General features: G+C 33.7%; 1 protein-coding gene and 1 pseudogene across 1 annotated transcript in view; one reads left to right on the top strand and one right to left on the bottom strand.

Annotated features, from left to right (window-relative positions):
• Positions 1 to 16184, top strand: part of LOC149820842 (uncharacterized) — a 95458-nt gene extending 79274 nt beyond the window's left edge. The window contains exon 4 of the transcript XR_016426526.1: positions 16123 to 16184. The gene's annotated coding sequence lies outside the window, so the exon portion shown is untranslated. The remainder of the gene's footprint in view (positions 1 to 16122) is intronic.
• Positions 5015 to 5584, bottom strand: LOC149820843 (uncharacterized; annotated as a pseudogene).
• Positions 16185 to 16208: the final 24 nt, after the last annotated feature.

The raw sequence follows: 16208 nt of genomic DNA, 5'->3' as shown, positions 1-16208 counted from the left end.
ACATCACTATTGCTTCAAATGTATAAATCGTTGATGCATCAAATATATAAATTTTTGATGCATCGAATGTATAAATCGTTATTGCATTAAATGTATAAATCATTATTGTATTCCAACATACAAATCGTTGTAGAAATTTAGCCTTCATAAGTACATATCATTATAATGTTTGGCCTTCATAAGAACAAATCATGCTAACTTTTTTTTGATGCCCAGAAGGTGGATAGGTACAAATCGATTTATTTCAGTATAAAAATATGTGTTATTTAGCATGAATAGTACAACTAATTATAAGATTTAGCATTCAGATGTATAAAACGATTTGTTTACATAACGAAACCTTAGACGAAACTCACTAAAACACTATGAGTTTTGGTAATCTGACAGTGGAGGAGAAACACCCAGAAGGTAGATGCAGTCGATGGTGGCAACGACGCTCCCACTGCGCAGATGACGACAAAGGGTGCTTCAGCGGCAACAGATGATGGCAAAGGTTTTTCTGGCGGCAATAGACGATGACAAAGGCACGATGAAAAAGAGTGCTCCAACGATAGCAAATGATGACAAAGTGTGCTTTGGCGGCAGTAGATGATGGCAAAAGGTGCATCGTCAGAGAGAGCTCCTGTTACAGCAGATGGTGCAAACGTTAATTGCTTAGGGCAAAAATGGAACGTTTAGACTTTGAAGAGTTAACATCATCCTCCCTTTTCTGGATAGAGGACATTTTTGTCCTTTTTCTTGAACCAACATTTCACTTTTCTAGATGAAGGGTATTTTTGTCTTTTTCTAAAACCATTGTTTCATGGCAGGAATAGGTACTTAAGTCTTTATAACTGCACCAGACTCCCACGCTAAGTGATGTTGACACACACAGGGATACGAGCCCCACATGCATATATACGTGGTGCTCATTCGAACCCCCGAACACGCACCTGCATTTTTTTTTTTGGGGGGGGGGGCATATAACCTGCTTCGATGTAGAAGATAGGAACCAAGCGTACAAGAGACTGAAACTCTGCCTCACCAAGTTCATTGAAGTTGTGTGGTGAGAGGATGGAAACTTAAACCGATGGGTGTCTTACCCAAAGGGGGATCAATGACTTAAGGTGGGTAGCAAATCTGGTGCTATTGTGATCATTGCAAAAATTTTCCTCTTTTTTCCTTTTTCTTTCTTTTCCTCTTTTCGAGAGGAAAGAGAAAGAAGAGAGAAGAAAGGAACACTTTTGCAGGGTCTCACTTGACCTTTTGAAAAGATTGTTTTAAAATTTACTCACCTCTGTTTTGAAATTTTATGGGAAAAATGGAGAGACGAGATTCGCTCTTCGGTACCAGGTTCAACCGTTTCTGACACCTTTTTCAGGGGTAATTGAACCAATGATTGAATTTATACCTTTTGCTTTGCCTAAATTTGACTAAAAATCCTAAATGCACATTGAATCATACTTGTATAATGAATTTTGAAAATGACGATTTGAAATATGATGCATGATTTAGAAATATTTCAGAAATTTGGATTTCCCAAGTGATTTTGAAAGCGGTTTTGAAAACATCTTTGAAGAAGTGGTTCAGAAATTAAACCTGAAAAGATTGAAATTTCACTCAAACTTTAAAGTGGATTTGAAATCAGGAATTGAAAGCGAATATTTGAACTTGAAAATGGAGTTGAAAACCAAAAGATTGCATTTTGAAATTGGAATTTGGAAATTGAGTTTGTTTCTGAAATGAAACTTGAAATGGAATCAGAATGAGACTCTGATTAGATTTTGGAATTCGATTTGATATTTGGAAATCAGAATCGAACTTGAAAATTGGATTAGAAATTCAAAGTAAATCTCAAAATTTTGATTTGGAATTTTCAAAATGAATTTCAAAACTTTGACTTAGAATTGAAAATTAAAACTCAAAAATTGAATTTATAATAGAATTCAAAATTTTGAAATGGAAATAAAGAATTTAAATGAAATTTGAAGTTAAAATGTGACATCCAAGAATATAAAGTTCAGAAACTGAAATTTGGAATTGAAAATTAAAATTAAAATTGAATGGAGTTGAAAATAAAAGGATAAATCTGAATTTATAAATGGAAGTTGAAAATGGTTTTGAATTTAGAAATGAAAATTGTATTTTTGAAAGTTTATTTCAAATATCACTTGGAATTTTGAAAATAACTTGAAAAGATGGCAATTAATGATGCAAAATGATGAATGCATAGAAAGAATTTGCTTGAAATTGGAATTTTTAAAAGGAAATTTCATTCTTTAAAAGAATTGAAATTAGATTAAATTTTAATATAATCATGACTATAGTCATAAATATATTTTGATTTAAACTTCATTTAAATTTTAAGAAAGAATAAAATTAATTTTTTATGCTTTTATAGAATCTAAGGCAAGATTAAATTTCAATATATCCATGACTATGGCCACAAATATATCTTGATTTAATCTTTGCTTTGAATTCTGATAAAAGAAGAAAATATATTTTTTGGAAAATATGATGATTTTCAGAAAGACTTAAAGTGTAGATCAAATTTTATTCCATAAAAGATAAAAGTCTTATGTATTGTTCACATTTTGACTATAGCCATAAATGTGAATCATTTACTTAGGATTAATTACCTTTTATTAGAATGGTGCATGTGTCATTCGTGTTATTCCACAGTGCTTTTTGAAAAAATAAAAGAAAATGAAATGCTACAAGCAATTATGCGAATTTGAAATACAATTATATGCTCATACATTCTATTCAAAACAGAAAGATAGAAATTCTCATTAATATCAAATTATTACAACTGAAATTGAATATTGAAATATTAAAACGTCTTATTCTAGGAAAGAAAATCATGATCTTGCAAGCCCCCCTGCAAATATAAGATAACACAAGGCAAAAGAAATGCAAAAGAAATTGAAAATATCATGCTAAAAATAGTATACATATGATTATGTCTAAGCTATAATGAAAATGCACATGTTAATGAAGATACAATACTTAATGCATGAGTGAAATGCATGTGCATTTGCCTAAGTGCCATGCTTATGCTAAATGAAAAATGTATATGCAATACCTAAGTGCAATGCATATGCTAATGAAGAAATGCATATGAAATGCCTAAGTGTAATGCATATGCTAATGAAAAAATTCATATGCAATGCCTAAGTGCAATGCATATAGAAATGGAAAAATGCATATGCAATGCCTAAGTGCAATGCATATGCTAATGGAAAAATGCATATGGAATGCCTAAGTGCAATGCATATGTTTATGAAGAAATGCATATGCAATGCATATGCTAATGGAAAAATGCATATGCAATGCCTAAGTGCAGTGCATATGCTAATGAAAGAATGCATATGCACTTGCCTAAGTACAATGCATATATATTTAATGAGAGAATGCCTATGAATATGTATATGCAAGGCTAATGTCAATAGGGAAATGCAATATGAGAATGCCCAAGGGTAGGCTTTGTGCTAAATGAAGAAAGGTATGAGATGTGGCTTACAACAGTTCAATGAACTGCTGTGAAAAGCATGAAGCCACAACAGTGCTTGACACTGCTATAAATGCAAGGAAGTAATAGCAGTGCCTGGCACTGCTATAAATGCAAAGAAGTCACGGTGCTATGCATTGTGAAATGCATGAAATGAGGCTAAAGTGATGCAGGGAAGGTGGCTAAGTTATGCAAATTTCCAGCTTAATTTGCTGTAGAATGGTATGTTCCATGAGCAGCAACATTGGGAATTGCAGCAATTCAATTACAACAAACTGATTTGCTGCAAACCTACTTCTGCCAAAAAGTCACTATGGTGACTGGATGCATATAGAGTAAGCGGTGTTGTGGTGAAGACAACAAGTGATGCTGTGAGGACAGCAAGTGGTGTTGTGAAGAAGGCATCATGTGAGAGCCTATATATATATATATATATATATATATTGTATGTATTAAAATGAAATATAAGAAAAAGAAAGAAAGAAAGCAACACATATTCCTATGCTATAGTGAACTAGATGGAACAAGAGCACATATTTGTGCTACAGCTGAGCCTAAACCTATACTGTAATGAATTACAGAGAAGAAAATGAAATATAAAAAAAGAGAAAGCAAAACATGAAGATGCTACAGTAGCTAATGCTGTGCACTTTCCATTGTTAATGAGATTGGTTGTGGCAATCCTTCATAAAAAAAAGTAGTTCAGCTACTGATGGTGATGGGGTTGGAGTGTGCAAGTTCACAACCCATGGAGTACAATTAGAGATTGGGATGAAAATACAGATGATGCGCCACACATGGTAATGTAGTTGAATGATCTATAACACATGGCAGGTGCGACTGAGTGGTATGCTGGGAATACACATGTTGTCAAAATGAATGCAAAGAAGATTCTGTTGTGAATTCACAACAGATCCAGTTGCACATGTGATGCTGATACTCAAACACTAAGTAGTTCTAACAAATCAATGCAAATTAGGGCTAATTGAGATACTTGTTATGAATGAGATACTGATGCATGTGTGTGGTTAATTAACCGACTAATGTGAATTACCTAAGGTTGTGAACCAACTAATAACATGCTAACACTAATTTATATGTTTAGATACAGATGTATAAATAAAGAATGAATAACTATGTTGTATACTAATGTTGTAAACTAACTTGCAAATGTACACAAGGGAGTTAATATACTTAGATATAGATGTGAAGAATGAGTGACTATGCATGGTATGATGAGAGACACATTTTTGGCGTGAGTGCAGGAGATGAGATGTAATGGTGTGAACTCACAGTAAATGTTGACGAAGAGAACAATGATGAAGCAGTGCAGCTGAACAGGTAATGAGCTATTTGATCTGATACACAGAATCCCCATATATTATAACATTTATAAGTATGAGCTGTTCATATAATAGTCCCAAATAAAGCATGCCAATCAGAACAATTACCGAATGGGAAAAAGATTTAGGTACAAAAATAATTCAAGTAAAAAATATTAAGTGGTAAGAAGATTTCTGAAAATCAATTTGAAACTGAGATGTTCAGTATGATGGTAAATGTCCAACTTATCCAACTGGTGTGCAATCCTAGAAGTTGTAGCAATATCATCAAAACAGATAACACAGGCTTGATAATGATGAACTGCTAGGTCCAATACTTGATAAGCTTTAATGTGTAATGATCCAGTGGGCCTGTATGTGGCTGAAACAGGGTCATGGAAAATGAGTGGTGGATTTCTCTTCCTTTGATCTCATCTGGTACCCTGTTTTGACTAATTGATATGTTCAGATAGCTATGCAACAAGGCCAAAACTTAGCAATCACCAGGGCTTCACAACATTTCTTAATTGAATCCAAGAATGTGAAGAAGGCTTTGCTTCCTTGAATATCAACTAGACCAACAAACGAATCGATTGCATATATAGGAGCCATAAGTATGATAATTATTATGACTTTTTGTTCCTTTTGGGTTTTTCCAGTAGAAGAGGTATTGTGACAACAACTGGAGTGTGAAATGCATAGTAAGCATCACATAGGAACCTGCCCTTAGCAGAGTCAGGGTCCTGGGATCCATTTTTTTTGTTATATCCATCTTGAAAGAAAGAAAAAATTATAACAAAAGGTCCCTGGGCAATGAAGACGTTGTGGGTGGACTAATATAATATGCAATGGCTAATGAAACTCACAAATGAAACACACATTCTACTAAACAACTAAACCATACACTCTACTAGACAACTAAATAGCAAGATGGATACTATGCTAAACAACCAAACAACTAAACATACTAATGACTTGATTCCACCAAGTTGGATCACATAAATGAACTCTGTTGTGAATCGATCACACAACAAATTAATGCTTTAGATCGATTTAACATTCATTGCTATAATCTAGCGGAGTAATCTTTGCATATTAGCATACCAAGGAATTAATGAGATCTAAAATAAATCGAACCCACACAATCAATACATCAATCTGATCTAAGATATGCAGCAATTCACTTACAGCAAATCAACCTCAGCAATCAGCTTTACATGGTAAATAAAAACTCACGAATCAGATGAAACAGAGGAAATACAAATGCACTGAGGCGCACACAGTAGATGGGTGAAAACTCAGATGAATGAAGCTGCGATGCTGAATCCAACTACCTACCGATGCAATATTAAATGCAGATGCAATAATGAAATGATAAGAGATAACTATGATATCAACAAGATAATGTGTATGAACTACGAATTGAATTGTGATGCTAATACAAAGATATAACTAATGAAATGGTGGAGATGCAAACGATACCAATGGAGTGTGTGGATGGAATTGGATGTAGAGAATGCAAGTGAGTGAGGGTGTGAGAGGATGCTGCTATACCCAAGATGCAGAGGGGAAATCGAAATGCTGATGCAGGTAATCAGGGGAAACTTCATACAAAGAACCGATGATACAACAACAAAATATACGATCGATGTATGAAGATGCAGAGGAGAAAAACACATAGTCCATTTCACAACAACATGCTTCGCAGTAAATCAAATACGCAATGAGATTACAGGCTAACATGCAGGGGAAAATGCAGTAATTCTGAGTGTACAGGATTCATAGATTATGAGAAGCATATGGAGTAAAGAAAAGTATAACTAGAAATGAGATGGGATGAAAGCTAAATCAGAGAATGAAAACACGCAATGCTAAATAGATGCAAAGCACGAAGCAAATGTTGTAAAATGGAATGAAACAATACCAAACATGGAATGAAAAGAAAGAAAAATAGAGGAGAATTAACAAAAAAATATGTAATTCAATTGGATATCTCACAGATGGAAATGAAGTCCAAATGTGCCATTCAATTCGAATGAATCACGATATGCAGTTTTAATTGAATCACGGATGGTCAGATGCCACATAAATGGAAATGAAATCCAAATGCATCATCCGACACCAATCCATGAATGAATCATGGTGTTGAAACACCATGAGAAGTGCAGAAAAGGGGAATGAGAGAAGAAAGAAAAGGAAAAAAAAAATTGGGGAGCGCTTACCGTGGTGGAGCTTTGGAGGAAAAAGGCACTTCCTCTGAATGCTGAGTGGATCGGTCTCCTTCAGAAAAAAGAGAAGAACAGAGGAAAGGGAAAAGGAGAGGGGGAAAAGGAGGAAGGCGATGAATTGGGAAGGTATGCGATGGATGCGTGATGTTGGAGATGGATGGGTGTGAGACGGATCCTCAGAGCCTCCCTCGATGGCTGTTTATATAGGATGGAGCCGTTAGAAAATTTTCAAAATGGGTCCCTCCATGTTTTAAAAATTTTCGAAAAGAAGGCTTCTTTACAAGTTTTTTCAAAAAAGGGAGTAAAAGTTGCTTTTCTAAAAAAATTTATTTTATGTTTTGAAAGAAAAACCCTAAAATATGAGAGAAATGCAAGGGATTTAGGAAATGGGATCCAGATGAGTTTTTTTTTTGAAAGATTTTATAAAATATCTGCTTTTTAAAATTTGAGGATTTTACAAAAGAGAGTTTTTGAAATAAAAGATTTTAATTTTAAAATTGGGTTTTAAAACGGATCTGGATCCGAGGTTTTGAGAAAATATCGAGTTTGGATCTCAAATTGAGGAAACATGACGAGCTTGGACCTGAATAAAATACCTGAGCCAATACAGATAATTGATTTTTTTGATTTTTTTTGAAAAATAGAAGATCCAGGCTTAGAATTGGATTTGAATATCAGATCTGGATCGGATATTGGGCCAAATATGAAAAATGAAGTTGGATTTTGGATCTTCAACTAGGAACTGAATCTGAGAATTGACTAGAAATTGACCCAATTGCTCAGAAGTTGGGGGTCAGGGGCAAAAAGAGAATTTTTGAAATTTTGAAAAATTTGGGGTGTTCACAAATGCTCCTCTTTGCTGCTAAGCCGGTTGAAAGCCGAGCTTAGTAGCAAAGAAAACACACCAAATTTTAAAAATGCCCCAGTCAGAAAATTTGAACTGGGTGTTGAAGAATCATTTTGTGAAAATGATCCTCAGGTTTAACATCTTGTCCTGAATGGCTTAGAGAAAGACGAAGTCCTCAAAAATGAAATAATTAAAAAAGAGAAATAAGAAAATCGTGATGAAACTTTTGGATGAAGATCCCAAAATTGTGGCAAGGAGAGATTTTGATGAAGTCTTATTGCTGAGACAAAAATAAGCTTTTGGAAAGATTCAGGTTTAGCCCTTAACCTGGATGGGACGACAATATGTCAGCACGAAGTTCAGGTTTAACCCTTACCTGAATGAAAATAAAAAATATGGATTCCTCGTCAGGATGGGGAAAACCATGATGGGACATTTTTGAAAAATACCTCTTGAGATGAGGCTCAGGTACAATCCTTACCTGAATGGATATGAAAATTATGGATTTCTTGCCAGGATGGGGAAAACTATGATGGGACTGAAAGAAATACCTCATCAGAATGAGGCAACTCTTTTTGAAGATGTAAACCATGGTAGGTTGCATCAAGATAAACATTGAGTATTTATTTCATTTTTGAATAGTCAAAAAATTTTACCCATAAGATGAAATTGTAGTTGATTCAAATGCTTGAAAATGTGCATGTATGTGCAAAAGATATTCTCCTTTTTACCTAGAGTATTTCCTCCAAATGAGGTTAACTTTCCGGATTCCAGAGTTAAATTCAAATTTTAACGCTGATGATTTTCTTTAAGGAAGCTATCAATTTCCTTGATATGAAAAGAAAAGAGATATTCTCAATTTTCATAAAAGCAAGTAGTGAAAAGATATTGATGAAAGAATTTTGCATAAGACAAGATGATTATTTGCAATTTTGGCAATTTGATATTTGAGATATACTTTTTGCACATTTTAAGACAAAATGAATTCTCTTGTTGGGGCTTGGCAAGAATTTCATCACATCAACCTTCAACTTGGAGATGTTATGATTTTCTCTAGAAGAACACTTCACGTTCCTTCAACTTGGAGATAATCAGGGTCTTCCTTGTCCCCAGAAATTGATAAAGATGTCTTTCTTGATGGAAATCTTTTGAAAGTATGAATCAAAATATCTTTCAGGGTTTGTCAGGAGGTTCATCGCATCGGCCTTCAACTTGGCGATGATCTGAACTTTCCCTGGAAGGATACGTCACACACTCCTTCAACTTGGAGGTGATCCAAATCTTCTTTATCCCCGAGGGTCTAACTCGCGTATCCGTCTTCAACTTAATGATAGTTGAGAGATCTCTTTTGCAGATAATCAATTATACTTGCTTTATTGAGAACTTGAGAGGATTTTGTTATTGCTCGGGATATTTCCACTGCTTTCTTGCCAGGAGAATCATCTTTTAAAATACACCATAGTTATAATCAATATCAATTCGCTTCTGGCTTTTCAAAATCATTGAAATTTTCTTCGCTTATCATACCAAGGATATTTATTTCATCCTTTTTGGTTGATTAACAGGGAAAAGGTTTGAATTTTGCTCTTTTTCTCAGCAAGCTTCACCCTTTTGGAAAGAAATACTAGAGATAATCTGAGGTGATTCTTTTGTGTAGTAAAATATTGAAATCAACAAATGTTTTTAGGAAATTGGCAAAATGTTCGAGAATCCTTTGTGAAACAATTACTCAATATCAATCTTGATAGGACCTTTGGGTTGAAAATTAGATTTTGGAAATTCCGACCAGCAAAACTAGATTTTGAAAGATCGACTAGTGAGAGCTGGAACTTTTGATTTACTGACCAGTGATGGCTGAAACCTTTGATTTACTGACCAACGTGAAAACTAAAACCTTTTGATTTACTGAATTTTGATAAGAGATTGGATCAGAAGGGATGGTTGGTTCCATAGGAACAACATTGGTTCTGTAAGAACAAAATTGGTTCTGTAGGAATATCGGTTCATTGGGAAAAACATTTATTTACTTAAAAACAAACATTGGTTCAATAAAAAACAACATAGGTTCAATTAAGAACAGACATCGGTTCAATCAGGAACAACATAGGTTTGTTGGGGAAAATATTGGTTCAATCAATAACAACATAGGTTCACTTAAGAACAAACATTGGTTCAATCAAGAACAACATAGGTTCACTGTAAGAACAAGCATCGGTTCAAGCAAGAACAATATAAGTTTACTAGAAAAAATATTGGTTTAATCAAGAACAACATTGGTTCAATCAAGAACAACATTGGTTCAATCAAGAACAACATAGGTTCACTTAAGAACAAACATCGGTTTAATCAAGAACAACATAGGTTCACTTAAGAACAAACACCGGTTCAATTAAAAACAACATAGGTTCACTGGGAATAACATTGGTTCATTTAAAATCAAACATTGGTTCAACCAAGAACAATATAAGTTCAATTAAGAATAGACATCGGTTCAATCAGGAATAACATAGGTTCACTTGGGGAAAACATTGGTTCAATCAATAACAACATTGGTTAAATCAAGAACAACATAGGTTCACTTAAGAACAAACATCAGTTCAATCAAGAACAACATAGGTTCACTTTAAGAACAAACATCGGTTCAATCAAGAACAACATAAGTTTACTGGAAAAAACATTGGTTCAATCAAGAACAACATAGGTTCACTTAAAAACAAACATCGGTTCAATCAAGAACAACATAGGTTCACTTAAGAACAAACATCGGTTCAATCAAGAACAACATAGGTTCACTGGGAATAACATCGGTTCAATAGGGATTCAACCTAAGAACAACATTGGTTTAATTAAGAACAAAAGAGGTCCACTGAGGACATCGATTCAATAGGGGTTCAACCTAAAAATAACATTGGTTCAATTAAGAACAAAATAGGTCCACTGAGGACAACATCGGTTCAATAGGGGTTCAACCTAAGAACAACATCGGTTCACTAGGAACAACATTGGTTTTCCCTGAATGTTCTTTTTTTGCTGAGGACTGGACTGGAGAGGTTGGTCATTCTACTTGAAGGTGATTCCTTTTTTGCCTTCATTGCTGCTTCTGCTGAGCTTAGATCCTCCCATGTTGCTGCTGCCATTGTTGCCCTTGATGTTCACAGAGAATGTGATTGGTGTCGTCTTCTTGGCTGGCACCTTTCTAGTGCTTGACTCGAGTAGCTTCAATAACATCTTTGTCATCATTTTCTGAAACATCCTGTACATAACTGGATCAATGTCATCTTCGCTTGCTTGGTCCTGCCTCTTGACTGGTCTCAGGAAACTCATCTCTTCGATGTTGCTTGGTGTTGTTTTCTTTCCTAACCTTGTTTGAACCATTTTTATAGTGCCAGGGGTCTCTGCGGAATAAGGAATTGTTTAGACTGAAGAAATGACGAAGGAGATATTTGAGAATTAGGTTAACAATTTAAAAAAGATATCCCATTGTCAGGGGTCGGGTCATCATAAAATTTGCGACAATTGCATTGTTACTATGTGAGAGAGAAATAAACAACTTAGAATATGAAGGAAAATGTTATTTTGAAAAGGACATCTCTTGACGAAAGAGATTTTATGTGAGAAGACAAAAAAATCAAATAGAATTGGAAGATATACTAGAAGACATGAAGAAGAAAAGGTTTGAAAAATAGATGGCAAGATTTGAAATTTGAAAAATAGCATGCAGGATCAAGATCCAAAAAGGAAGAAAATACATCTGGAGTTTTCAAAAATCAAAGGAGTATTTTAAAAAGGGTTTCCAGGTTTTGAGAAAATCGATATGAAGAAATAAGAAAATATACGCCTGGATTTTAAAACATAGAAGAAGATTTTGAAACAAATATCTAGGTTTTTGGAAAATAGTTCTAAAGAAATGTGGAAAGAGAAATATATACCTAGATTTTGAGAAATATCCTTAAAAAAATATCCAGGGTTTAAGAAAATTATTCTAAAGAAATAAAGAAAGAGAAATACATACATGGATTTTAAGAAATAGAGGGAAATTTGAAATAAATATCCAGGGTTTAAGAAAATTATTCTGAAGAAATAAAAAAGAAGAAATACATACCTGGATTTTGAGAAATAGAGGAATTTTTGAAATAAACATCCAGAGTTTTGAAAAGATGAAGTAAATGAGGATTTACAAGATAATATCCACAAAAGAAGCAAATCTATACAAGCAATGATGCACAAAACATCACTCCCTAGAAGCTGACTCTAAATGCAATATTTGAAAAGGCTTGTAGGACATTAATCCTATCTCTAAGGTTTAGATCATCTGATTTCAATTAAGATATGTTGATATACTCAAGTCGAAGCTCGAAGTATGTGGCATAAAAGTTTTTTTGGTTCTAAGGCTATGATTTTCCAACATCCTTGAGTGCCTGCCGATATACTTTGGACTATGGCCCTTAGTACGTGGCAGAGGGTGTTAACCGAAATAAGTGATCCAGTTGTGGGGCTCTTTCCCGAACTATGGTTTAGTGAGACAACCCAACAACGTGAAGACTGGGACAATATAGGTGAGGATGTTTTTGAAAACATGATCAACATGCAATAACATCAGATGACTCTAATGCAAAGTCCTAAAGAGATAGAATTTTGAAAATCATAAAGAAGCACAGACTTGCAAATATTGTTTTCATTCAATCCCTGGATTTGAGGAAAGTTGTATTTCAGACCTAAGTCTAAGTGAACATGCATAAATCTCCTTAATATAGTCCTACCAAACCATACTTAATCCTATATGCATTAATGTCAGTTGGGTCAGAGTCTAGGCTCTTAAGGTTTGCATGAAAATGAAGCTCACATTTACAGAATAATGATTTAGACAATTTTAAGCAAGGCAAAGGCATAAATTTGATCGAACGAAGACGAGTCCCATCACGATCGCCAAATCTGTGATTGTTGCAAAAATTTTCCTCTTTTTCCATTTTTCTTCCTTTTCCTCTTTTTGAGAGGAAAGAGAAAGAAGAGAGAAGAGAGAAACTCTTTTGCAGGGTCTCACTTGACCTTTTAAAAAAATTGTTTTGAAATTTACTTGCCTCCATTTTGAAATTTTGTGAGAAAAATGGAGAGACGGGATTCGCTCGTCGGTACGTGGTTCAATCATTTCTGGAGCCTTTACCAGGGGAAATTGAACCAAGGATCGAATTTATGTCTTTTGTTTTGCCTAAATTTGACTAAAAATCCTAAATGCATATTGAATCATACTTGTGTAATGAATTTTGAAAATGATGATTTGAAATATGATGCATGCTTTGGAAATATTTCAGAAATTTGAATTTCTCAAGTGATTTTGAAAGAGGTTCTGAAACCATCTTTGAAGAAGTGGTTCAGAAATTAAACCTGAAAAGATTGAAATTTGACTCAAACTTTAAAGTGGATTTGAGATTTGAAATCAGGAATTGAAAGTGAATATTTGAACTTGAAAATGGAGTTGGAAAACAAAATATTGCAATTTGAAATTGGAATTTGGAAATTGAGTTTGTTTCTGAAATGGAATCAGAATAAGACTTTGATTTGATTTTAGAATTCAATTTGATATTTAGAAATCAGAATCGAACTTGGAAATTGGATTAGAAATTCAAAGTAAATCTCAAAATTTTGATTTAGAATTTTCAAAATGAATTCCAAAACTTTGACTTAGAATTGAATTAAAAATTAAAACTCAAAAATTGAATTTATAATAGAATTCAAAATTTTGAAATGGAAATAAAGAATTTGAATGAAATTTGAAGTTAAAATGTGAAATCCAAGAATCTAAAGTTTAGAAACTAAAATTTGGAATTGGAAATAAAATTTAAAACTGAATGGAGTTGAAAATAAAAGGATAAATCAGAATTTATAAATGGAAGTTGAAAATGGTTTTGGATTTAGAAATGAAAACTGTATTTTTGAAAGTTTATTTCAAATATCACTTAGAATTTTGAAAATAACTTGAAAAGATGGCAATTAATGATGCAAAATGATGAATGCATTGAACGAATTTGCTTAAAATTAGATTTTTTAAAAGAAAATTTCATTCTTTAATAGAATTAAAATGAGATTAAATTTCAATATAATCATAACTATGGTCACAAATATATCTTGATTTAATCTTTGCTTTGAATTCTGATGAAAGGAAAAAATATTTTTTTTAGAAAATATGATGATTTTCATAAAAGGACTTGAAGTGTAACTCAAATTTTATTTCATAAAAGATACAAATCCTAAGTATTGTTCACATTTTGACTATGGCCATAAATGTGAATCATTTACTTAGGATTAATTACCTTTTATTAGAATGATGCACGTGTCATTCGTGTTATCCCACAGTGCTTTTTGAAAAAATAAAAGAAAATAAAATGCTACAAGCAATTATGCGAATTTGAAATACAATTATATGCTCATACATTCTATTCAAAACAGAAAAGTAGAAATTTTCATTAATATCAAATTATTACAACTGAAATTGAATATTGAAATATTAAAACTTCCTATTCTAGGAAAGAAAATCATGATCTTGCAAGGCCCCTACAAATATAAGATAACACAAGGCAAAAGAAATTAAAAATATCATGCTAAAAATAGTATACATATGATTATGCTTAAGCTATAATGAAAAAACACATGTTAATGAAGATATAATACTTAATGCATGTGCATTTGCCTAAGTGTCGTGCTTATGCTAAATGAAAAATGTATATGCAATGTCTAAGTGCTATGCATATGCTAATAAAAAAATGCATATGCAATGCCTAAGTGTAATGCATATGCAAATGGAAAAATGCATATGCAATTCCTAAGTGCAATGCCTAAGTGCAATGCATATGTTAATGGAAGAATGCATATGCACTTGCCTAAGTGCAATGCATATATATTTGATGAGAAAATGACTATGAATATGTACATGCAAGGCTAATGTCAATGGGGAAATGCAATATGAGAATGCCCAAGGGTAGGCTTTGTGCTTAATGAAGAAAGGTATGAGATGTGGCTTACAACAGTTCAATAAACTGCTATGAAAAGCATGAAGTCATAGCAGTGCTTGGCACTGCTGTAAATGCAAGGAAGTTACAGCAGTGCCTGGCACTGCTGTAAATGCAAAGAAGTCACGGTGCTATGCATTGTGAAATGCAAGAAATGAGACTAAAGTTATGCAAATTTTCAGCTTAATCTGCAGTAGAATGGTATGTTCCATGAGCAGCAACATTTGGAATTGCAGCAAATCAATTACACCAAACTGATTTGTTGCAAACCTACTTCTGCCAAAAAGTCACTGTGGTGACTGGATGCATATACAGTAAGTGGTGCTGTGGTGAAGATAGCAAGTGATGTTGTGAGGACAGCGAGTGGTGCAGTGAAGAAGGCAGAAGGTGAGAGCCTCTATATATATGTATTAAAATGAAATATAAGAAAAAGAAAGAAAGCAACACATATCCCTATGCTATAGTGAACTAGATGGAACAAAAGCACATATTTGTGCTACAACTGAGCCTAAACCTATACTGTAATGAATTACAGAGAAGAAATTGAAATATAAAAAAAGAGAAAGCAAAACATGATGATGCTACAGTAGCTAATGTTGTGCAGTTTCCACTGTCAATGAGATTGGCTGTGGCAATCCTTCATAAAAAAAAAAGTGGTTCAACTACTGATGGTGACGGGGTTGGAGTGTGCAAGTTCACAACCCATGGAGTACAATTAGAGATTGGGATGAAAATACAGGTGATGCGCCACACATGGTAATGTTGTTGAATGATCTATAACACATGGCAGTGCGACTGAGTGGTACGTTGGGAATATAAGTGTCGTCAAAATAAATGCAAAGAAGATTCTGTTGTGAATTCACAGCAGATCTAGTTGCACAGGTGATGCTGATACTTAGACACTAAGTAGTTCTAACAAATCGATGCAAATTAGGGCTAATTGAGATACTTGTTATGAATGAGATACTGTGAACCAACTGATGTGTGTGTGTGGTTAATTAACCAACTAATGTGAATTACCTAAGGTTGTGAACCAACTAATAACATGCTAACACTAATTTATATGTTTAGATACAGATGTATAAATAAAGAATGAATAACTATGTTGTATACTAATGCTGTAAACTAACTTGCAAATGTACACAAGGGAGTTAATATACTTAGATATAGATGTGAAGAATGAGCGACTATGCTTGGTATGATGAGAGACACATTTTTGGCGTGAGTGCAGGAGATGAGATGTAATGGCGTGAACTCATAGTAAGTGCTGACGAAGAGAACAGTGACGAAGCTGTGCAGCTGAACATGTAATTAGCT

Source organism: Nuphar pumila, chromosome 12 (genome assembly GCF_984573655.1).
Source record: "Nuphar pumila chromosome 12, dmNupPumi1.hap1.1, whole genome shotgun sequence".
NCBI lineage: Eukaryota > Viridiplantae > Streptophyta > Magnoliopsida > Nymphaeales > Nymphaeaceae > Nuphar > Nuphar pumila.
This window is presented reverse-complemented; position numbering and strand designations above follow the sequence as displayed.